Source organism: Schistocerca nitens, chromosome 9, assembly GCF_023898315.1.
Source record: "Schistocerca nitens isolate TAMUIC-IGC-003100 chromosome 9, iqSchNite1.1, whole genome shotgun sequence".
Taxonomy (NCBI): Eukaryota; Metazoa; Arthropoda; class Insecta; order Orthoptera; family Acrididae; genus Schistocerca; species Schistocerca nitens.
This window is the reverse complement of record NC_064622.1, coordinates 404,817,267-404,842,719: the sequence shown is the minus strand read 5'-3', so window position 1 is coordinate 404,842,719 and position 25,453 is coordinate 404,817,267.

The window sequence follows — 25,453 nt, the reverse complement described above, 5'->3', positions numbered from 1 at the left end:
TTTTTATGGGGACCATCTCAGGCACCGAAAGTCTAACTATAACCACCCTGTTCATTAAGGCGGCAATGATTGGCATCCAATTTTATGAAAAGCCTGTAACCTCACTAGCAGTAAAGGTCGTACAAAATTTTCTTTTATTTATATCATATAAATCGACAAACGTGATTTGTAACAGACATTTTAGAAATATTATATATACTGCCCTCATGATAAGACAATATGAGTCCCTAGGGTCTGAAGTTTTCAAAACGGAAATGGTTATTGTGCGTTTGGTTCCCTACTAGACAAACTATTTACCACCTGCAGTATGCAACCAAATTAAACTGAAGAGCGTGATGAATCCGTGATTCTTCTTACTCTATGAATACCTCGGCTATCGGTCATATCACATATACCTCACAATTCGGAATTAACAAAACATATTCTAGTAGTTTATAGAAACAGCTTGACATAAGGAGGAATTATCTGTGATCGTGACGCTTTTAACTGTTTTCATATCCAGAGGTACTATAATATCCTGATAGAGGTGAAATCATAATTTTCTGGCTTTGTTATCGTATATTCACACTCCACAAGCTGTCGTACAGGGCGTACTATAATATCCTGACAGAGGTGGAATCATAATTTTCTGGCTTTGTTATCGTATATTCACACTCCACAAGCTGTCGTACAGGGCGTGAATAAAGTAGTCGTACTGTTCACAGACACTGTAGCGTGCAAGCAAACACCTAGTTTCTTATCTACGTTTCTTAATCTCTCGTATTTTGTCTTTATAAATGTTTTGTCGCAAAGTTGCCTTTCCATGCTACGATGGCTTCGTGGTCGCCGACACGTGTATCTACGCTAATCCCATCACTAAGGCAGAAGCTGTCGTCTGCCAAAATAGCTAAGTTGCTACCGTATCGTCTGGGTTCGTGCCACAGTTTGAACAGCGCTGAAAAACTACATCATCTACTATACCAATAATAAAAAGCTGTATTGTCGACTCATCTGATAATTTAAAAAAAATCAAATGGAAAATATTTTACACCACCGTAATGAGCTGTATAATTGTTTCCCGATTTAGAATCAGTATTCCTTTGACACAAGAAATCGCTGCGTATGGCACTTTTGTAGCAGGGCCCGCATCTCGTGGTCGTGCGGTAGCGTTCTCGCTTCCCACGCCCGGGTTCCCGGGTTCGATTCCTGGCGGGGTCAGGGATTTTCTCTGCCTCGTGATGGCTGGGTGTTGTGTGCTGTCCTTAGGTTAGTTAGGTTTAAGTAGTTCTAAGTTCTAGGGGACTTATGACCACAGCAGTTGAGTCCCATAGTGCTCAGAGCCATTTGAACCATTTTTTTTGTAGCGGGGTTAAACGTAAACCTATTTTTGCCGGCCGCTGTGGCCGAGCGGATCTAGGCGCTTCAGTCCGGAACCGCGCTGCTGCTACGGTCGCAGGTTCGAGTCCTGCCTCGGGCATGGATGTGTGTGATGTCCTTAGGTTAGCTACGTTTAAGTAGTTCTAAGTCTAGGGAACTGATGACTTCAGAAGTTAAGTCCCATAGTGTTCAGAGCCATTTGAACCATTGTTTCTATTTTTAGGTTTTAGGCTAGTAATCTCCACAGCCGATCATTTGCGCAATCGAACTTCCGTGTATAAAAAATGCTTCAAACGTCTGATTACTTTACAAATTAGTTATTGAGTTAAATATTTGACGTTAAGCTTGTAAAAACTTTATGGTTGACGACTCAAAATCCTAATTACGTCAGTGTTTATCAGTTTCGGTTTATTCATGCATGGAGAAATCACAAACCTCAGGAAAGGTTAGAAATGATGTGTAAAGTTTTTTGGAAGTCGTTAAGTGTCCTCATTCTCAAACACTGGATGAGTATAGACCGGGTAATTTTCTCTTCCGTTTTAATAGAAATTAGTTTTTCACGCATCTCAAAGTTTACGATGTCATATCGACCGAAGTATATGTCGTACAATGATTTAATTTTGAGTTACATTCTATGAGATGTTTGGATACTGTCTGTAAAATATGTTGCCAATAGAGTTAGTAGCAAAGAGGTAATGAATTAAAGCAACGTGCCTGGAGCTGAAAATTTACTGCATGGTTCAAATGGTTCAAATGTCTCTAAGTACTATGGGACTCAACATCTGAGGTCATCAGTCCCCTAGACTTAGTAGTTAAACCTAACTAACCTAAGGACATCACAGACATCCATGCCCGAGGCAGGATTCGAACCTGCGGCCGTAGCAGTCGCGCGGTTCCGTATTGGAGCGCCTACAACCGCTCGGCCACCGCGACCGGCACTGATGCCACAGAAGGCGATATTTGCAGTCTGTCTGGTATTCTGTCAGAATTCGATGAATGTAGTTCACACCAGGTTCTGTCATCTGCTGTATTGATGAAGAGCCGATCGAGAGCAGTGTCCACGAAGCTATCCATTTCGCTCACAATCACCTTCGACCGCACAATAAGTTTGACAAAATCGTTACATGTTTTAACACGAACTACTATGTATCCTCGTCTTGCCTGAAGTAGACAATTTACTCGTGTTCTGCATTTTCCCTTTCACGTATCTATTACACTCGAGACAGAAACTCTGCTAATCTCCGAAGCTATTTCTGCAAACCGCGTACTTGGTAAAAAAAAAAAAATTAAGAAAAATTATTAGTCATGAACCAGAAGGTTGGATGTATGCAGATGTAGATGCAGATGTAGATACAGATGTGGATGTCTGGAGCTGGAATGCTATCGTCTTCCGCCGGCCTCTGAACTGCCTGACTGAGCCAAGAGGGACGTTCAGTTTTATGTGGACTCCGAGCCACGGCACAAATCGGCAAACCTCAGATTAACAAACATTGCCAGAGCTGCAGAAAGTGATAAGTGATAGATGAGAAGCCTTAGATTCGCCTGGAATCTAACCATAGTGCTCAGAGCCATTACAACGGCCACTGCGTGCCGTTCTCTGCTGCTCCATGAATCAAGTTTAAAGGGTAAAATGCTGCTGTTGGGGTTCTTAAATCATATTCACAGCTCCCTGTTCTCCGTGAATCATAGTTTGTGGTGTACCTGATCGTAGTTGATTCCATTTGAATAGTATTCGGACTCACAGTGGATTCATGTAAACAAATTCTGATTGCGTTGTAAAAGGAATTAATTCAGGAGAGAATCTGTAGAGTTTCCACCCCAATGAATGCTTTGACAACCAAGCACCACCCCTTTCTCGATTTATGTTTGTAATTTTTTGTAAGATTTATGAGCTCGATTGTAGTTATGAAAGGACGAATAAGAACTTGTCATTATTTTTGTAAACTTAAATACGACACTCTTCTGATTCATACTCCTCCAACCATTCATTGCATGGATACACCAGCAGTTCAGAATGAAGTCGTACTAAATTAGTTAATTTGATGATTAATTTGAGTTCTGAGAGTCACTGGAGACATGGGCAACAAAAGTGGCATGAGTAAATTCGCAAATTTCAAATATAAAAATTAAGGGTGTAGCTCACGATTTGAAGAATGTTGAGAAGATAATACTTTACTGTATGTAAAGATAATAACATTTAGCATCACTGGGACATATATTTATGAGCAAAGCAAGCGACCTATTGCAACCTCTGGACAAAAGCAGATGATCATGCTCTTTTGGACATATCCCCGTTTTCGTAACGAAAGCGCTGGTGTCCGCGTGTCCCCGCACGCTTTTATAATCTCAGCTGTTACTGCTGCCGTCTGTGAGTGGTTATTTCAAGTTGACGTAAAATATAAGCGGTGGTCACGTTAATGTGACTAGACGTGCATATAGTTAGTAAAGGAAACGTCACGTTCGTAATTTAAAACGATCACTGCTGAAGATGACCGTAGATTTACGAACAAGAGAAGCAAACGGTTGTTGCTCATACACAATCCTGATGACACATCCGCGCTGTTCGAGCTTTGATGTTTCTAGTCTTGCACCGCTTTCCATAGTATTATGTGCGCCAAGTCTGCAAATCACTAGCTGATTGGGTACGACTGTCAGGCTGTAAATTCTCCACGCCCCTATTGGTTAAATAACAAAAACTGTGGTCGTAGGAGTAACAGTTCTACGACGTAGGTTATCGGTTCCGAAGCATAGCCTACACGAGATTGGCAAATTTACACCTACCGCCGAAAGGGAGTCTCCTCTGCCATTCATATGTAAGAAAAAATACGTGCTAATTGTGGTATGTCTAGCGAGAATCACTGCGAGTTAAAATCTATAGAAATACTTAATAATCTCCTAAATATGAAAGAATTAAATAATTATTGCAAGACAACACGGTCACCGGTCTACTATGGATAGTTCCACTGTATATCTGTGATTCCAGCAGTAGTTCTCGTACTTTACAAATACTCTGGCGTTTACTTTTACATAAATACTCCACAAACACAGTACGAAATTTCCCTTTTTTATGCAAAATGAAGTCAGTCTGTTTTCTTCATTTTCTTTCCTGCCAAATTTTGAAACAAAAAGCAAGTACTTGCACCAGAACGACTTGTTTGACTTTTTTTTTAAAAGTAGAATTAACATCTATAATTCTGTGTCGACTTAACTCGATGTGTATGTAATGATAAACTTCTCAAAATTTGTTGACTAAGAAATCTTTTAAATTTTCATTGTAACACAACCAATAAATTGGATTTCATTCTTTGTTTGATTCTTATATTAACCATTTATTCTCTCCCGAAGCACAAACATTTCACTGATAACGGAAATTAGGGGTTCGAAACTTGGAAAATTATACTTACCGACATTAACCGTTGACATTCAACACTGTTATTGACAGTTAAAATAATAACGTTATTATGGGTTCAACTGTGTTGATTCGTTGTGAGGTCTCATTATGTTCATGTTTTTGATTAGTTACCAAAAAACCGCCCACTACCCAAACAAAAAATTCCTGATTCCTAGAAGAAACGAACTCACATGTATAAAACGCTGACGTTAATTTTTTTTAAGTCTATACTTGAGACCTATTTGGTAGAGTCATGCTACAACTACTTACCTGAGCCGTTACTTAAGCATCTGTACAATCGATATTGAGAACTATTTACATTTCCGCTGTGAAACTGTATGTCGTATAATGACGTAATTCCGCAGGTGTTTTCACTGTTATATATGGATGCAGTCCGCAAAACTACAAAATATGCTGTGAATTGAGTTAGTAGTAAAGAAGTAACAAATTAAAACGTTAGGCCTGCATGAACTACGAGAAAATAGTTAGCAAATATATTCAAGAAAAATTGAAGACAGTACTTTGTAATAAAGAAGTTGGCACAGGTGAGGTAGTAGGTAGGGTGCGGGAGAGAGAAGAGTCACTGATAAAAAAAAAAAAAAAAAAAAAAAAAACTCATTACGAACACAAATCATAGTCTTCAATAATGAAATCGAATTCCATCAGATCAATAAATCATTGGTTTAAGTGCTGGAAGTCATTACTGATTTCTATATGAAATTTTACCTCGTTTTCTTAAACTGGAACGTTTCTGGCTGGTTCAAATGGCTCTGAGCACTATGGGACTCAACTGCTGAGGTCATCAGCCCCTAGAACTTAGAACTACTTAAACCTAACTAACCTAAGGACATCACACACATCCATGCCCAAGGCAGGATTCGAACCTGCGACCGTAGCGGTCGCGGGGTTCCAGACTGAAGCGCCTAGAACCGCTCGGCCACAAGCAGCTGGCTGGAACGTTTCTGGGATAAACATGTTTTATTGCATCATGCAGGGACGAAAAGCTGTTTATTACAAAGGAATGTGCCAATGCAGTTAATAACTCACACGGTGTTAATGTGCCACATCCGGAACGGCGGGAGTCCGGGGGGGGGGGGGGGGGGGGTTGAGCTGACCCCGGATCGAACTCTGAACCCTCCCGTTGGATTAACGTCGTAAGTGAGCGTGCGAGATAGCCTGGATGTGGATGAATCCAGAGTTGCTATCCAAGTTTCGCCTTTGTTACACGATTCGCAAACGTTTAGAAAACTTCCTTCCATTTTCGCATGAATGACACTACATGTGGACAGCAGCTGGGGCACACACATTCCGAAACATATGGGGAGGGGGGGGGGGGGAGGGGGAAGGGAGAGAAAGAGATAAGTGGGTGGCGATAGGAAGATACTCAGGCGGCCCTTCACATTAACCATGCCAAAGTAGTTAGTGACCATAGCGACCCTGCCGCGATGCTGGACAAGGGCACAAGGAATAGAGAAAGACTCAAAATTTTTTCCTTACATTATATTTTGTGTGTGTGTGTGGGGGGGGGGGGGACTGTTGGAGAGAAAAACTTGAGAAAACGTTTGAAATTACGTGTAAAGGTTGTTGAAAGTAACTACGTGCTATCATTCTCAACTACTGGATGAATATGATCTGGGTAATTTGCGCGCCCTGAGTTACACTGCCTAAAGAAATATACACAGTTTCTAACTTTAATACTCTATATATTATATTGTACCTTTAACGTGAAATTAAACCTCTTGAATGAGTAGACGATGACAGTATTTTCGATGTTTAAATCCGGTGAATAATTACATGAAAAACTGAATATCAAATGTTCGTTGCGCCTGGGAACTCTTCGACAGGCAACTTGCAATTAGGTCAGGGTGGTCGTTTTAGCCGTTTAGAGATATGGAGCGTGTTTCACAGTTCATGTTACACACTTATAGATATTATAGAGGGGGCTTAGTAGATCAAGCTTTACATAGGAACCCATGTCCGGAAAGGGCTGGTTTTCATATTACAAGAAAAACGAGAGCTACTAAATCGCACTGGATGTTTCTTACGCAGTTCCCCTCTTACGGTAGGCCACCCACATTCATGAATAGTATGACGCGATGTCACGTGACGTCCTCAGTTTCCATCTGTCTTGTTTTCATGCTTCCTGGGGACGTGTCGGTTGACATTATGTGACTAGTACCGCAGTAACAGGATTCCTGAGTATATGTTCGCAGAGTACACCGGTATGTTGTTCATTTACGGTGAAGCTAGTGGTAATGGAAGAGAAGCTCAACGTCTGTACAGCGATTAGTTTCCAAGTCTTGTGACTCCATCCCATCCCACGTTTGCCAGAATAGAACAATGGCTGCGGGAAAGTGGGAAATTTACATGCGATAGAGCAAACTGTGGTGCTCCAAGAAGGTGGCGCCTTATCGTATTGGAAGAGCAAGTGCTTTACCAAGTTCAAGAGAACTCATCGACAAGTACTGGAGCCATTGCACGCAGGGCCGATATAGGGATCTAAGGGGTGGGGCACGGGGGAGGGAAGGGGGAGAGCAAACCTGGGTGGCAATTTCAGGGGCCGCCAGATTCATATTCTCGAAGAAAAGAACCTTGTTTCACCAAGGGCCTAGCATTCGGCGCACATTGGTCTATCCCTGTTGGTTTTTGAACATTTTTGAACACATTCTAAGTTGATTTCTGAATGAATCATAAGCTGATTTTTGTATGCGTGCGAAGTGTAGATGATGTTTCTGCCAGGAGAAACCCTATCCCATCTAGAAATAAAAAACTTTCCCGCAGCCAAAATTGGACCGGGCTATACGAGTTGAGCTGAATAAACGCGAACGGCTGAATGCCAATCGCTGTTTGTATATGTGGTTCACAGTGCGTGCGAATGACAAGTGTTGTAAATATTTGCGAAATCCTTAGATTCAGACCACCAGAGTAGAAATTAAAGACTAACAGGTAAGAAAGATTACATATTATCTTCTCGGCGTATCCAAGAAAATGAAATTTGGACAGAAAATTTTTGCCAGATCGCCACACTACTAAGGGTCATTTGTACAGTCTCCGGTTAGCAGCCACTTACTTCTACTCTCAGAATAGCGCAGGAAACGCTTTGCAAGAACACGTAATAACGCCTAACCGACTAATAAACGCGGGATAACTAAACCGGTGATTCTGGCAGGGTTAGTGAAGTTAACAGGAGAATAAATTTTGACAATGGCAGGAACACTTACAGAATTAGTGATGGAAAGGATCTCATGCTTGAGAAATTGGAGCATATGAACGAAACGTAAAACTATTTCCTTACATAAAACTTTTTGCTTGTAGTAGGCCTAACAGGCATTTGACATTGGTTCTTCGTGAATTATATTCCGACGTGTTATTTATGTAAATGATGTAGATAAAAATGACCGTTTGTGCCAAAACAGTCTCGCTTATTTGGCGTGTGTTACAATTGCTGCAATATTAGAAACGCCTATTTCGTTTTATCTAGAGACAGTGAGAAAATAGACGTAATTAAATCGAGAAACCACACCAGTATTGGTTACTAATCGTATTAACTGCTTTTTCAGTATCAGATAACGACACTTTGATTTTTCATGTAGCATAACGTTTGACGTATTTTGATGAGGTAATAGATTCTTTCGCACAAAGGAAAGCTCGCAGTGCAAAGCTGTAGCAAGATTAGGGAGAAAAAAATGCTGGGACCTAAGGATTGAAGATATGTGCACCGTCTTTCTTGTCTGTTGCTTTATTGCTATTATGATTCCTATATTTAATGTTACGCCACAGAAGAGAAAGTTATCAGCTAAAAGGCAATAAAGAGCTCTTATTCTCCCGGTCACAAATAATCCCCCCTAGCAGTAAATGTCACTTTTTTTAAGGGCGACAGAACGTCAAACCGGCCGACTGGGAGCAGGAGATGCACCACAGGACATTTTAATTTCCATTGTCCTAAATATAGGTTTGATGGCTTCCATTACAAAATAAACACGTTTGAATTCCACAGAGCGGAGTACATTGACATGCGGTAGAAGAATGCTGTGTGAAGAGGCGTGGGACTGCACTTTCGCACATTTCCAAATAACATTTCTTACATCTCCTCGAACATATATTTTTTATATATGAAACTCTTCAGAAAGATCTGCGCTGCAAAATTAACATGCTTTTGAAAAAATCAATTTTTTTAAAAAATTTTGACGATATATCTCAAGGTGAGTGCAATTGCCCCCGGGTCTACGACATTCCCGAGTGGGGGAGAAACTTTATAGTCGCTATAAAATTTCTCCCCCAGTCGGGAATGTTGTGGACCGGGGGCAATTGGACGGCACTTGTCTCAATCGCCTGTCTATCGTGTGTGGATCTATAGCAACTCCTCCCGTATCAATCTCAGAATGTAGACGCCATGCTCCCGGCGATTATCTGCGATGGTCGTGTGATTGGGCCGCACATCCTTCCCCCACTGAAAGAGTGCCAGGTACTTGATATTCCTGCAACAAGTGCTGGCGGAGTTCTTGGAAGACGTGCGATTTTGCCATTGCATGAATTATGGTTCCAGAATGATGGCGCGGCAGTACATTTTCCATTTGACATCCGAAGCAAGCTCAACGTAGTCTACGGAGACAGGTGGATCGGTCGAGGTGTACCACATACTTGGCCACCAATTCCCCAGATTTAATCACTTTGGACTTTTTCTTGTGGGGTAACATGAAGAGTCTTTTTTACGAGAACCCTGTCTAGTCTGAGGAAGATCTGGTTGCACGTGTCATGGTTGCGACAGATGTGATTAACCATATACCACACATATTGGATAGAGTTTATGCGAACTACTTACTGTACAGATGCACTGTGTGCACCAAAATTGGTATCGTCATATCAAATAGCTGTTGGAATATCACAGTAAATAGGAGTGAAATCTGTACATCTTGTTTTCCTTGTAACGAATCATTTTGGACATGGATTCCTATGTAAAACTTGATGTACCAAGTCCCTCCTACAACTTCTAGAAGTGTGTAACATAAACTGTGAAACACTCTGTAGAAGAGTGGAGAGTTATGTGTTGTAGCGGAATGTCTGAAATTTTACAGACACTCGCAAAGGATGAGATATTGAATAAATATACCACGTTCTACAATCACTTTATCTCACTCGTACGATATTTGATTGGTTTGTTGTTTTCTGGGGAGAGGGGACCAAACAGTGAGGTCAACGGTCGAATCGGATAATGGAGGCAAGTCGGCCATGCCCTTCCAAGGGAACCATCCCAGCATTTTCCTGAAGCGATTTAGGGAAATCTCGTGAAACCTAAATTAGGATGGCCGGACTCGGGTTTGAACCGTCGTCCTACCGAATGAGAGTCCACTGTGCTAACCACAGCACCACCTCTCTCGGTGTACGTCATTTACCCTTATGCATTGCTGAAGCCACCCATTTGTCCATTATGAGTGACTGTTCTGAGAAAAACGAATCGCGCACAAACAGATTTATTTTTTATGAAACTACTGATTTCGGCCGGCATTGTATATCCCCAGTTCATAAAACACAGGCTTTCGTTCAGTTCCGCCACTGCAGAAACAACGTCTTTCACGAATTTGGCTGGCCGCTGTGAGCAACAGAACAACTGAGTTGAGGAATATACAGACTGTTTCCAGAATGAGATTTTCACTCTGCACCGGAGTGTGTGCTGACATGAAACTTCCTGGCAGATTAAAACTGTGTGCCAGACAGAGACTCGAACTCGGGACCTCTTCCTTTCGCAGCCAAGTGCTCTACCAAATGAGCTACCCAAGCATGACTCACGCCCCCTCCTCACAGTTTTACTTCTGCCAGTACCTCGTCTCCTGGTAGAGCACTTGCCCACGAAAGGCAAAGGTCCCGAGTTCGAGTCTCTGTCTGGCACACAGTTTTAATCTGCCAGGAAGTTTCATCCAGACTGTTCTTTCTTGATCGAAAATCGCCCCGTCTCGCCCTGTGCCAATAAATCACTCGACATAGGTCGTTCGGTGTGCTGAGAAAAGTACACACTGTTTCCACGGTATCGTGTTTAACTGTGAGGCATGTTGCAACGTGTTGTAAAACGGACCGCGACCGAATTTCACAAGCCGGTACAGACGAACAGTACAGGGACGCGCTGGTGTCGCCCCGTCCTCGTCTTGCGTGTCCACGCTCATCATGGGATCAAAGTCGCAAGTTCAGAGCAGGGCGTCACGTGGCGGCCAAAAAAGGGAGACAGGCCGACCGTGTTGTCATCGATCGTGAAGCAATGCGAACGGTCCCACTTCCTGAACTGTGGGAATTAGTCGCATCGGATTGACTCAGTCATTTGTCGGCTTAAGATAAGTTGGAATGTTATCACTGAGTAAAGAACAGCCCGTGCAACGTAGCAAAAGGCGACAGCGCTTTGGAACACAGTCTTAACTTGCTTGCAGTGTGACTCAGTGTCAGTAGGTTCTATAAATATCTGGAGGCCGATGGCTCATCTTTATAGTCCACTGCTCTCATGAGGTTTAGCACTAGATGTACAGAAATGAGTATTTGGCTGTTTTCTGGAAATATTGAATGGTTAATTATGTCATTTTCTGCCCATAATATGCTTTCTTCCTCATAAATTTCAGTATTGAAAAAAAAAAAGGAAAATAAATTCAAATAATCTGACGTCGCTGGCTAGCACTCTGCTCCCAATTGTCGTAAGGCTCATACACAGTGATATCTTGTTTTGGAATTTATGCTTCGGAAGATGGGTTACATGTGGTGTGTAGTACCACAATGTACAAATACATCTATAAAAACTCTTAAGAAATTGTTTACGAGTGTCCCAAACAATGAGATGTGTAAAATGTGGTTGCAACTCGTTCATAGAGATCCGTATGCGACAGTGGTCATTATGTTTGTTTACTTCTATAAGCATCATTTTGACATAAGTAAACAGTGAACCTGAATTCGTTGTCACTTCTAGCTTAATAGGTAGCGTGCTCGACATCTGATTCACTGGAATAAATGTTGACTAACTGAAACCCTCAGCTGCCGACAGGTGTTGCTGATATACCTCGCTGTGGTCAGTTGAAAATGTGTGCCCCGACCGGGACTCGAACCCGGGATCTCCTGCTTACATGGCAGACGCTCTATTCATCTGAGCCACCGAGGACACAGATGAATAGCGCGACTGCAGGGACTTATCCCTTGCACGCTTCAAGTGAGACTCACATTCCCAACTGTCCACAATTCTACATATGTAATGTACCTCATAGACATTTGCCCATCCACTCATTACTCGCGCACGTTTTGGCGATTCCCGTAAGAGTTTGGGCAACCTGTGCGCATTCGCACAGACGAAGGTCAATGGCTGGGAGTCTTTAACTATATATGTGAAGACAGTAACTGTTCTCGAAAGAACAGAATACTGTTGATGACCGTGCAGCTTTTCCCTGGAATAAATGATGACTAACTGAAACCCTCAGCTGCCGACAGGTGTTGTTGATATACCTCGATGTACACTCCGCCACACACCGTCAGGTGGCTTGCAGAGTATGGATGTAGATGTAGATGTAGAAGTGCAAAACCGCTCTTGCCTTGTCGCCCGATCGTGCGAGAAACACTAGGTCATCCGCGTATGCTCTGCATATAAACTTGTGGTGCCTTATCGTCATTCCCCGGAGCCCGAAGAGCAGCGGCTCGAGAGCGAAGGCATAAAGTTTCGTCAACAGCGTTCACCCTTGTCTGGCCGATCACGAGATGGTGATGGGCCCGACCATGCGTCCATTGAAGATAGATGAGGCACCGTGAAGTAATCACGATGGTGACAAGTGTTTGTGGGAACGTCATTCGCGTCATTACTTTCACAAGATAGGCGTGGCTCACCCTGTAGAAGGCGCGATCGAAATCTATCAACACCGGTAAATGGAAAAGAGCGCTTGGCGTCATTGGCCGGGAGGCCTCTTACAGGGCAGGTCCGGCCGCCTTGGTGCAGGTCTTATTACATTCGACGCCACATTGGGTGACCTGCGCGTCGACTGGGGATGAAATGATGATTAAGACAACACCCAGTCCCTGAGCGGAGAAAATCCCCGACCCAGCCGGGAATCGAACCAGGGCCGCTTAGGAAGGCAGTCCGTCAAGCTGACCATTCAGGGGCGGACATCAGCACCGGTGTTCCTAGGAGAAGACACATTGTTGCCAGTGCGCACATTGCGGTAGTCACTGAGTGTCGCTCCTTCATTGTTATCTTCCAACTGGGTTTGGTCCAGTGATATCACTTGGCGAAGTATGCGTTCGAAACGTGGTGTAGATATCCTCGTGTAGATCGTGTAGTCGCAGTTAAAAAGGGTCAGTGGCCGTTAGTCCTGTGTCCCTGTGCCGCTGGATGGTCTGTGGCTATGATTCCTTCCACAAAGCCGGGTGGAAGAGACACATTGGGGGACGTCAATTCGCGGTACATAGCAGTCCATCGTGGAGTCATGAAATCTTTAAATGTCCGATAAAGCGCTAACGGAAAACCGTCGGGCCCCGGCGACTTGTTCGATGCTCCCTTATAGAGCGCTTTTACTACGCCATCCTCTGTGATTTCTCTCGTTAAGTCTCTCTCGGCCGTCGCGCCGCCTCATCATGTTCCGTTTCGTCATAGCGGTGACCGTATTCTTCCACAAAGGCGTTGGCAATTTCTTTTTACTATATCATACGGCGACCATCCGGCAGTACAACCGCCTGTATTAAGGCTCTGCAGCAACATTGTTTTTTTCTGGTAACGTGATGCATCGACGGCAATTCTCCGTGGACTCGTTCAAAGGCTCTTGCAGGGACTGCAACCCCTTCCAAACGGCGGCGCAATATGGGAAATATGCGGACCTGTGCTTGTTTTATGGCAGCACTCAGATCTTGTGAAGGCACTTGCACAGAAAGTTCGCGAAGCATCATGAAATAAAATTCTATTATATGGCGCCCCGACATCATATGCTCCATTCCAAAAGCAATGCATGCTTGGCACAAAGCAGGCTTAACGCATCCCAGCCACCGTGTTTCTGGAGATGTCGTTCACATATGCGCCAGGTGTGTTCGATTAAGCGTCGACACTCAGGTTCCCTGAGGTGCGCTGTATCCAGTTTCCAAGCACCGCGAATCCTTCTCACCCATTGACAACGTAGGGGGACCGTTGCATACGTATGTGACCTGAAATGGTGACGGGCCATAATTCCGCATCTAGGATCGCAGATTCGCGACGACGTGTTACATAAATTCGATCAAGGTGACTTGCAGAGTGACTAATGACATATGCGTAGCCGCCTCTGTCGCCATGTATCGTCTCCCATGTATAGGTTAGATTCATGTCCTGTACCAACTATCGCAGCTCCTGGGGCATGAATTATAGCGTTGGTGCTGATCCTTCGGTGCGAGCACGCAGTTGGTCGCCTCCAAATAAGACATGTTAGTAACGGCCTAAGAATAGTGGCGTAATCTCCTCTGCGTAAAATCGGGATCGATCGCACCCTCTGTCGGATACCGACGGTGCGTAGATGTTAACGATCCGTACTCCTAACGCTGTGAGCGCGAGTCCTCGCGCTGACGGCAGGTACATCACGCCCTCGGCTACTACCGCTTCACGCAGAAGTATCGCTGTTCCGCTGCCGTCGTCTATAGTGGGTGTAATGTATGTGTCGTACTCATGGGGATCGGGAAAACTCTCGACGCATACTTCTTGCAGAGGGACGATGACGACGCCTGACACACGCAGCACGTCTCGTAATAATTGCGATTAATAGAGGCTGTTCGATATGCCATCCACTGTTCCCCAGTGCGTAAAGCACACATGAACGCTTATGTAGACTTGCCTACTACCGTGAGACCGTCTGTACCTGACTAAAATCCGGTGGACGCCACACCCGCCAATGAATGTCCAGAGTAGTATGTTCAGCTTCTCAAGGAAGTATGAATTACTGGTAGTAGTTTGCTCAACTTATGAAGGAAGTATAATTTGTGATTTGTTTCATAAATTACGTTGTGTAGCTGAATTGCATTAGACGTACTAATAGATGTGTTTGAGGTTAGAAGAAAGAGCAATAAGATGTTTGGAACAGTTTCGGCTGCGTCGTCGATCTGTCGACAATTACCAGGTTCATCGGGCAAGTTCCCTTACTCTTGTCGTGTTTCTTCCGCAGGACTGACAGAAGGCAAAGGTGTTGCTGCGTTGGATGGAGGGACCCCTGCCAGCGGATTATCGTCTGGAGTTTCTGTATTCAGCCCCTGTCTCGTGTGATTCGCGGTTTACTGCTGTGAGGGACGATGAACCCCCGTTGCGCATCCGGATTCAGTTTCGTCGTTGTACTCAGCTCCGTCTACGGTGGACTTAATTGAGCAGAAGTTAAGTCCAATAGTGCTCAGAGCCTTTTTTCATTAAGCAGATAGCTTACTTTGGTTAATTTTTTAATTTCTTATTGTTTGTTCCTGAAAGTTTTATTCTTGCTTGTTTATTCACTTTTTCTTCGTATTATATCTAAGTTTTGTTAAACTAAATATTTTTTTTCAGTAATGTGATTTAATTATCAAGTGATCTTGTGCCACTTCGGTGATCGTTGTTTGCGCTTGTGCGCCTCGGTTTCCGAGTGTGGGAGTGACTCCTGACACTCAGGGACGAAAGCAGATGTCGGAATAACCGTAGGATCAATTTCCATCCCTCCTATCGATCCATTCCCGTCGGCGTCACTGGCACCGGAGTGGCCGGAGTAAGCGTCGCTTCTTCACAGGGGGCGGTGTCTGCTCCAGGAGGTTGCCGTAAATAGTCGGGATGGTGGAGCTAGTTATTCTTCGGAATGGTATTTGTTCGAAGAGCGTCAACATGCGTTAGTGTCAGAGGAGTCGGCTTGAACATAAGCCAGGATTCGGCAGTTTCATGCATTCTGAACGCACCATTTTTCCTGCATCCACAGCATGTTTTGGGTTTTCCATTGTACTTGACTATTGCTCTGCGTCCGCCGATAAGTATGGGGATACATGCTGTCTCAGATCTTTTCTGGTCTGTCACGCCCCAGTGAGAATGGATTGGTCATGGAGTTCGACCATTTTTTCTCCACATGGCTAAGCTCTCTTCCATATGGGCGTAGGGCATCAGTCATTACGTCAAAGGGAAGTTGGAAGAGACGTGTTATTCGTAATCCTTGTCCTGGATGATCAATAGTTACCTCTCCAACATATCCGTCGGAGTGATGAAATTTGGGACCACATGCAGTATCTGGAATGATTTTGTCAACACTGCTTCATTAGTCAATTTGACGTAGAGGACACTGCTCGCTATGGAGAGATGTATTCCAATTAGTTCGTCTCGTAGGAGCCTTTCAATTTCACAGGCTTTCGATTGAGAGACAAGTTTAGGTGTGAGTGTGTCATTTTACGTATATCGGTTGCTTCAAAACCTGCGAGTACACCGGATAGGTAAACAACCCCTAGCGCGGTATCTTCCGCGTCAGGGACGTAAACAGACGTTCGAGCACCGCCGAAGGCAGCTCCCACTCAGCTAAGGTGGCGGACTGGAAGCGAAAATCGGAGCGAATGACTGTCTGCAATTTTTGATACGCCTTCCCATGTTCAACTACGTTACGGTGCGTATTTAAAATTGAAAATTAGAGAGACGCTGTATCGACTGATAAGTGCCATTTTTAACAAAAATATCCGAGGACGTCTGGAACACAGGAATATTTGTATGAAGATAGTAACTATTCTCGAAAGAATAGACACCATTGATGATTGTGCAGCTTCTCTAGTATAAATGATAATTAATTGAAACCCTCAGCTGTCGGCAGGTGTTGCTGATGTAACTCGATGGGGAGAGCTGAAAATGTGTGCCCCGACCGGCAATCGAACCCGGCATCTCCTGCTTACATGGATGGCTGACGCTCTATCCATCTTTTTTTTTTTTTTTTACTTGATCTCTTTTTATTGTGTATTGTTCGTTGAATTTGTTGGGAGCGGACGTCCGATGACACCCGTTCAGGTTATTCGTTGATCCGTTCACTCAGTTTTTTTATTACTGAGGGTAGCTAACCCTTTGACCGGACACGCTGAGCTACCGTGCCGGCTGAATCCATCTGAGCCACCGAGGACACAGATGAATAGCGCGACCGCAGGGACTTATCCCTTGCACGCATCCCGTGAGACCCACATTCCCAAATGTCCACAAACTACATACGTAATGTACCTAATTATCATTAATTCTAGAGAAGCTGCACGGTCATCAATGGTATCTATTCTTTCAAGAACAGTTACTATCTTCATATATATAGTTAAAGACTACCCAGCCATTGACCTTCGTCTGTGCGAATGCGCACAGGTTGCCCGAACTCTTGCGGGAATCGTCACCTTACTGTGTGCGAGTAATGAGTTGATAGGCAAATATCTATTAGGTACATTGCGCATGTACATTGTGGACAGTTGGGAATGTGGGTCTCACGGGAAGCGTGAAAGGGCAAGTCCCTGCAGTCGCGCTAGTCATTTGTGCCCTCGGTGGCTCAGATGGATGGAGAGTCTGCCATGTAAGCAGCAAATCCCGGGTTCGAGTACCGGTCGTGGCACACATGTTCAACTGTCCCCATCGAGGTATATCAACTTTTGTGTTAGCAGAAGAGCCAACACCGTGTTACGAGTGGAGGCCGAAATGCATGCGTTTTAGCTCACGCAGCCTGGCTTGAGGAGGGAAGAACTATACTGACGTGAGGTCTGGATCATGACATGGAATGAGAATTCAGAAAACGGACGTAATTAGTTTGATACTTAACTTTAATCGATTAATGACGAACATCGCTCTTGACGGTAGATTATTCACAATATTATCTGTTCAGAATACATTCTTGAAGATGGTAATTATAGTAACTGCATATGGCGCCTTGCTAGGTCGTAGCAAATGACGTAGCTGAAGGCTATGCTAAACTATCGTCTCTGCAAATGAGAGCGTATGTAAACAGTGAACCATTGCTAGCAAAGTCGGCTGTACAAATGGGGCGAGTGCTAGGGAGTCTCTCTAGACTAGACCTGCCGTGTGGCGGCACTCGGTCTGCAATCAGTGGCGACACGCGGGTCCGACATATACTAAAGGACCGCGGCCGATTTAAAGGCTACCATATAGCAAGTGTGGTGTCTGGCGGTGACACCACATCAACAACACTTGTCGCCAGCTAAGGGTTTCAATTAATTATGATTTACAGCAATATGTATTGTATTTGTGATGACTCAGTTAACAAGCGTAGCCGGCTGACATGTGCCATTTCTGTGGGCCACCCGTCTTTTAGGGTCTTTGGCAATTATCACGAGCAAGCCACTTAATTTCGCTACCGTTATGCGGGAGTTTATTTTGGAACTCGGTTGTCTAACGTCTCCGCCAGCACCAACGGCAGTGACGCAACAGCGGCGGCAGAGACGATAACAGCGGGGGCCCAACTAGCGTAGATTACACGATAAGCGCCCCTAACGAGCATCCCGGTGCTTCCACGGCGCTGTGTGTGTGTAGCTGGCCTGGCCGTGGACAGGTAACGTCCTTCACAGCGGACGCCGCCCGCTGACGGACGTATCGAGGCTATCGGCGGCCGGACTTAGCGGCCACGTTTGCACAAGGCACGCACTACTGACCCACCGCTAGCATCAATGGACACCCTGCGCGTCCCCTCCTAAACTGGGACAGTTTGCTCAAGCACAACATAAATAACTTTTCGTAAGAGCAAAACTAGTCCTGCTGGAAACAGTCTGTTGAAAACAATACCTTTAGACGTTACGCCTTCTCCCAGATATCACCTCCTATAACAACTGAAACCCGTGAAAGAGTTGGTGACAGATAATGAATGTCCGACTCGGACACAGCATTATGGCTGCCCCAGGAAACTCACAACGTCTTTTGTACTTCTCATTCGAGACAGCAGTGGCTAACAAGTAGTGATTGAGTAAGGTTCTTGTAAAAGGACATGCTACTACAGTTCGCATAACTTTCTACTGTCACATAGCTTTCGTCTATGTAAGGCAGCATAACACGTTCACAATCATCGGAAGAATGGGGCTACAGGCAGAGGCATTTACAAATCCCAAAGCAGAGAGATAAAAGTGGTGAGTCAAAAAATAAAAATTGTTGTTCAGGACGGTGTGAGACAAGCTGTAAGGGATCAGCGTTTCATTTACTTTTTCGTAATGTTTTGCAACACCGGTAATCTTATTAACGATTATTTCAGTGTGTTTGTAATTAGCAGTCGATTTAAATAGAGGTTGAACCCCTCCACGCCACACCGGCATGATGGCCAACTCAACAGGTCTGCTGACATCTCTGCGTAAGGGTTAGTTTTCACTAAAGTGAGGTGTCGCAGGATGGGTGTACTGCGATGTTTGCGTACGTCTGGTTAAGGTTTACCATTAACACGCGCTCATCTGGAGATAGATTGGGTCGAAGTCGAACGAAGGGTAGTGGTTTGAGGGGCAGAGGAAAAAAAGTGCCAAGGCAAGAGCCAAGGGAAAAAAAACCTCTGCGATAGTTAGGTCGGGTGGTAAGAGCAGTAGCGGATGTCTTGCAGCCTGCGATTGGTCGTGCAAAATAATGTTCAAATGTGTGTGAAATCTTATGGGACTTAACTGCTAAAGTCATCAGTCCGTTAGCTTACACACTACTTAACCTAAATTATCCTAAGGACAAACACACACACACCCATGCCCGAGGGAGGACTCGAACCTCCGCCGGGACCAAGTGCACAGTCCATGACTGCAGCGCCCCAGACCGCTAGGCAAATCCCGCGCGGCAGGTCGTGCAAGGGTAGGCTTTGTTAGTAGTAGGTATCATGCAGGTCGATCTTTGACGTTGTGCGGTGCTGTTGCTCGGAGGCTGCCGCTGGGTGCCGGTGTAGAGCTCTCGCTCAGCGTCAGCAACCTTAAACAGTTAAGTTTACTATCGTTTTTGTGTCCGATAGGTCATATATCGGATGCACGGTGTAGGGTGATGTTGGCGAATTGTTTGTGCGTCAGTGGGCAAGCTCGTCGGTGTCCCTGCTGTTGGTCGGCTCTAATAGAAGCTGGTAATTACCAGTCAGTGTTGCTGATATGCAGGGGCTTGCCGACGTTTGTCGCTTGTTAGTGCATGTTAGTTTACCATAGGTCGCTATGCCCTAGCTTGTAATGTCTTTGGCCGTTTGTGCTTCCACCTATGGTGGTGATCGTAGTTTCCCAGAGTGAGGATGAAAGGATTGTTCGAGTGTCTCGAGTTCCTGAATAGTCGTGTGGCGTGTTTATTGAATACTTCCTTGAGGGGTTCAATACGGTATTCTTGGTGAAGATCCACGGCGCGTGTGTAGCGTGGAGCGTTGATAATGATTCGCAGCACTTTGTTCTGTATCATCTGCAGGCGGCGCAGTCGATGACTTTATTGCATTTTTATACGCGTATGTGTTAAGCTCGTGCATAAGTTCGTAGTGTTTTCCCTACAACAGATATGCATAACAGACTTTAGTCATCACTGTTTACAACAATCTGACAGTACTGGGGTAACTTTTCGATTCCGTGACTGTAGAAACCACTTGCTTTTGAGGCGAAGAAGGAGTCGATCCATGTTCGGAGCGCATTTCCATCCGGAAACGAAGTTGCTAGAAGGTTTCTCGGTGTGGCCGAGCGGTTCTAGGCACTACAGTTGGAACCGCGCGACCGCTACGGTCGCAGGTTCGAATCCTGCCTCGGGCATGGATATGTGTGATGTCCTTATGTTAGTTAGGTTTAAGTAGTACTAGGTTCTAGGGGACTGATGACCTCAGAAGTTAAGTTCCATAGTGCTCAGAGCCATTTGAACCATTTGATAGACACCGGAAAAGGTGAAAATCTGACGGCGCAAGATCAGGTAAATAAGGTAAGTGCGGAATGACTTCCCAAGCCAACTCCTGAATAGCGTCTTTTGCCAGTGTAAAAGAATGGGAGCTGGCGTTATCGTGGAGTAGCATTACTTCACGCAGTCTTCCAAGTCGCTGTTCTTGGATTGTGTCTGCAAGACGACCCAGGAGTGTGCAATAAATGTCAGCAGTGATTGTTACACCTCGGGGAAGCAATTCGTAGTACACGACACCGTTGTTGTTCCACCATATGCATAACATTTTCTTTCGTGGATGCGTGCAGGTCTTTCTACGGAGAGTTGCTGCTTTGTTTGAGATCAACCATACTGCTGCTATGTTTGGAATCAACCATACCCTTCTTCTCTATATTAGCATAAAGTCACCATTTCTCCTCACCAGTAACGATACAGGATAGGAATGATCGATATCACTCACGAGCCAATTGATGACGAGCAAACAGAGATGCAATATGGGCACCCGCCGATTTTTATGATTTTGGGTTAGATCATGCGGTACCCTTACATCTGATTTTTGAACCTTCCCCACTGCACGCAAATGTCGTACGATGGTGGAATGATCGCAGTTCATCACTGCTGTCAAAAGGATCCTCCTCCAAACAAAAAAACCAACTCCATCCAGTGACATTATCTCCTTACAAGGCGCAAATGTTTCTGACTACCTCCGCTTCTAGCACCCCTCTAATGAAGCTAAACAGGATTTCACCACCTAGCACTCCATTTTTCAGCGGCCACGGCTCCACTCAGTATATCCAAATCACAACATATAAACTCAAATAGCAACAGTGAACTACAAAAATAAGGAAAATCGATAAATAAATCCATTGCAGCGGGAATACCAACATTAAAAACACATCACAGTGAACTTAGGCAGCAACCTAATATTTGCAACAATCATAATTGTGAATGTCTGTTCTTTTTCTGAGGAACGAATAAAAGAAACGCGGCATTCTACTACCCAAACAGGAAAGCGCTTACGCCTTTTAATTTAAACGTTTTTTCCCTTGTCGTTTGCATTCCTGGAATGCATTTTCTTAGAAATGTGAAACAGGCTGACCCAGCGGACACAGCCGTTAAAGCGTACGCCTGTGGCCTTATCTCTTTCGTTTCTTGGTACGCTTTTTCCAGGATCGCCTCGGAAATATTTTTTCCGTAGAAGTGGCTTATCGTTAAGCTCCCTCCTCCTTCTCCCTCGTATAATTCCATCCGTGTCAGTTTTCGCTACTAATTGTAATACACAATTTGTTCAAATCTTGCTCTTGGGCTCCCACTCCACCTTACGTCCTGTATAGAAATCTTAGCACCTGTCAAGCGGCGGTTTGTGTCGCCTGGGCCTTAAATCGGCCCTGGCCTTTTCTTTGCAAGAAGTCTGCGGTTGGCATACAGCAGTGAACAGAGAAGTTAACTATTTGTGGTCGAGTAAGCGTCGCGTAATAATACGCTCTACATGATTTTTGATATTTCGCGCTTATAATGGTCCAATTTATGGAGGAAGGGTTTAATTATTACCTTTGTAGCGATAAGTTCTTGTATGTAAATTGCACCCACGGACGCAAGAAATTTCCAGGTAAAATTCGGAGCCGCAAAAGTTGCACCTTGATAGCCAACATCAACAAAGGTTCCCAAACATGGGAAATATGGCATGTTTCGTTTGTCTACAGGGTGTCCCAGAAATATAGATTCAAATTTCCAGGGAGGAGTTGTAGAGGGTATCATGAGGAACAAATAGAGGATAGCAACCGTTGTCCGGAATCGTCTTCCAACGGCGCTACAGAACATCAACGTTATAGGCGCCGGTACCTACCACTAAGCCACGCCTTCAGCTGCAAACGTGACTTTGTACCCTGAAGGACCGTGGACACAACGTCTCGCAATGTTGTTTGTTATTCTGTGATCGCGATTGCTTGCCACGATCGCCAGTGGAGAAGGTGGAGCTAGCTCCTGCATAGAAAGGTCTTATTCCTATGAATGTGATGCTCTGCTGCCTCGGTGGATGACTATTGCAGTGTTCCACCGGCGGTTTATTCTTCTCCTGGAACCTCTGTATATAAAATGGATACTGTGAATGCGCATAGCACCACACCCTCAACTGCACTACGTCCGAAAAACGTAAGATATTGACTTTTTTCTGTAGTAGGTGCTGTAGTACGAGGTACAGACATTTTAGAAAGAAAGTTCTGGGATTTATTTTTTCTTGGGGGAGGGGACAGTACAGTAAAATTTTATTTTCTATAGTACGACATTATTTTATAAGTACCTAATAATTACTTTTGCCTGAATCATATCAAAATATTATTTGTTAACTAGACAAGAGATTGCAGCTTACAATTTATTGGCCCATCTACAAAATGCGAAAGTGGAGAAATTAAAATTTGATTAGTCGTAGTGAAATAGTACTTGATCAAATTAAGTTTTCTGGTTTATCAAGGCATAAGTATATTCAACCAGATAATAATAATCAACTTCATTTATATTTGAAAAGTTTCGTAAAGTTTATTGCTAAAATGATACAGACTGACAATAATTGATGAACGGTTTGCGTTAGAGCGTTCAGACTGCACGGTTGTCTAAGGGGCATGATGGGAATTTGTATGATTTGGTTTAGCGACTAAGCTCACTTTCATTTGGATGCGTTCGTCAATAAGCAAAATTGGAGCATTTGGAGGACTAGGAATCCGTATTTCGCGTGTGGTGAGAAATGTCCAGTCACGGAATAATCGGTGCGATATTTCTTGATGGCACAGTGACTACCGAAGGGTACTTGAAGGTTTTGGAAAATAATTTCATCCCCATTATCCAAAGTGACGCTGATTTCGACAAGATGTGGTTCGTGCAAGACGCTGCTCGACCCCATCGAAGCAGGAGAGTTCAAAAATGGTTCAAATGGCTCTGAGCACTATGGGACTTAACTTCTGAGGTCATCAGTCCCCTAGAACTTAGAACTACTTAAACCTAACTAACCTAAGGACATCACACACATCCATGCCCGAGGCAGGATTCGAAACTGCGACCGCAGCGGTCGCGCGGTTCCAGACTGTAGCGCCTGGAACCGCTCGGCCACTACGGCCGGCGAAGCAGGAGAGTGATGTGTTGAGAGAATACTTTGGGGACCACATTCTGGCTCTGGGGTACCCGGAGGCCACTGGCATGGGCTTCGGTTGGCCGCCATATTCTCCGGATATGAACACATCTGACTCCTTTTTGTGGGGCTATGTTAAGGACAAGATGTACAGCAATAATCCAAAAACCACTGCTGAGCCGAAAACAGAAGGTCATCGACAGCATCGATGTAGCGGCACTTCAGCGGGTCATGCAAAATTTCGCAATTCGTCTGTTCCACATCATCGCCAATGATGGCCGGCATATCGAACCCGAATATCTGCAGTGACGTTTACACGTTGAATAAAGTGTGTGCACGCCGTAGTTTATAACTAATTTAGGTTAATTTATATAGTTCCATAACAGTGAACCTGTAGCTGCTATGTATCTTATGAGTTTCATCTGGCAGTAAAAATTAAAGTATCACTCATTCAAAGGTAATTTAATTAACTAATTCAATGAACTAAACTATTTTCAATATTTGACCCTTCAGTACCAGCAACCGATTGTACAAAGAACTATTTATCTCAGAAGAGAAATACTTAAGACGAGTTTGTACCGGTTCCTGATCCGGACGGAAATACTGGCATAACATTTTAATCGGTGGAAATTTGAGTTACGAAAACGGCATCTAAAGTAAGAGGAAAGTGCAGTGTTAAAGGTTGTTTCTAGAGAGAACGACTGCCATAAATTTCCATTAAAGCCTCCAGAATTATTACCATAGGCTTAAGAGCAACGGAATGCCTTTACACGTGCTTAAAATTTTTTAAAGAGTTCAATTTGAACAAAACCGTTCTCGAAGTGTAAATTTTATTAATCTTTCTGAGTTTGTAGTTAGACGTTATGACGGCCACTCAGGGTTGTAGTGAGGTAGCGCAATTTAATTGACGGGACTAGGCACATGCAATAACAGAAGATAAAAGTTCACGATATATAGAAATTTGAGATACGTATAGGGTCGTTACAAAGTTTGCAGTTCATCATGCAGCTGTTCAAATTGCACGTCCATGACACAATAAGGCCATTGAAAGAATACTTCGGTAGAAGACTAGAAATTGAAGAGGAACGAATACCAATGTTAAGGTCATAGCCCTTCGAGCCGAATACAAAGTCTGTTGAGAGGAATTAACAAGGTTCTTAACACGAAATACATCTTAAGGATAAGTAAAGAAAAACGAAGATGATGAAGAGAAATAGATGAGAGGGTAACGACTTATAATGATGTGAAAAAAATCTATTACCATCTCATCAATGGCGCGTTGGTCCACATTTGGAACGCTTTAGACGAGTAAAACTGCGAGGAATGGGTTCGACAAGTCCTTGCTACGTTTCCGGCAGTATGTGGTACCAGATGACTATGTAGACGTTATGAAATTCCCGTAAATGATCGGTCTGGTGATTAGTTGGTATGGAGCTGGCGTCCGATAACGTCGGCGAGGCGTTCCATGGATTCGGGTCAAACGATTATGGTGGCCATCAAAGTGGGTTCCTATGTAACATGGTTGGGAAAGACATCAAGCGTGATTAGATTAGATTAGATTAGATTAATACTAGTTCCATGGATCATGAATACGATTTTTCGTAATGATGTGGAACGAGTCAAATTTTCCAATACATGACATAATTAGGTTAATTTAACAACATACTTAAGTTAATATAACAACTTTATTTTTTTGTGTTTTTTTGTTTTTCTTTATTTTTTCTTTTTATAAATTTTTTTTCTTTTTTTTCTTAATTTATATCTAAAAATTCCTCTATGGAGTAGAAGGAGTTGT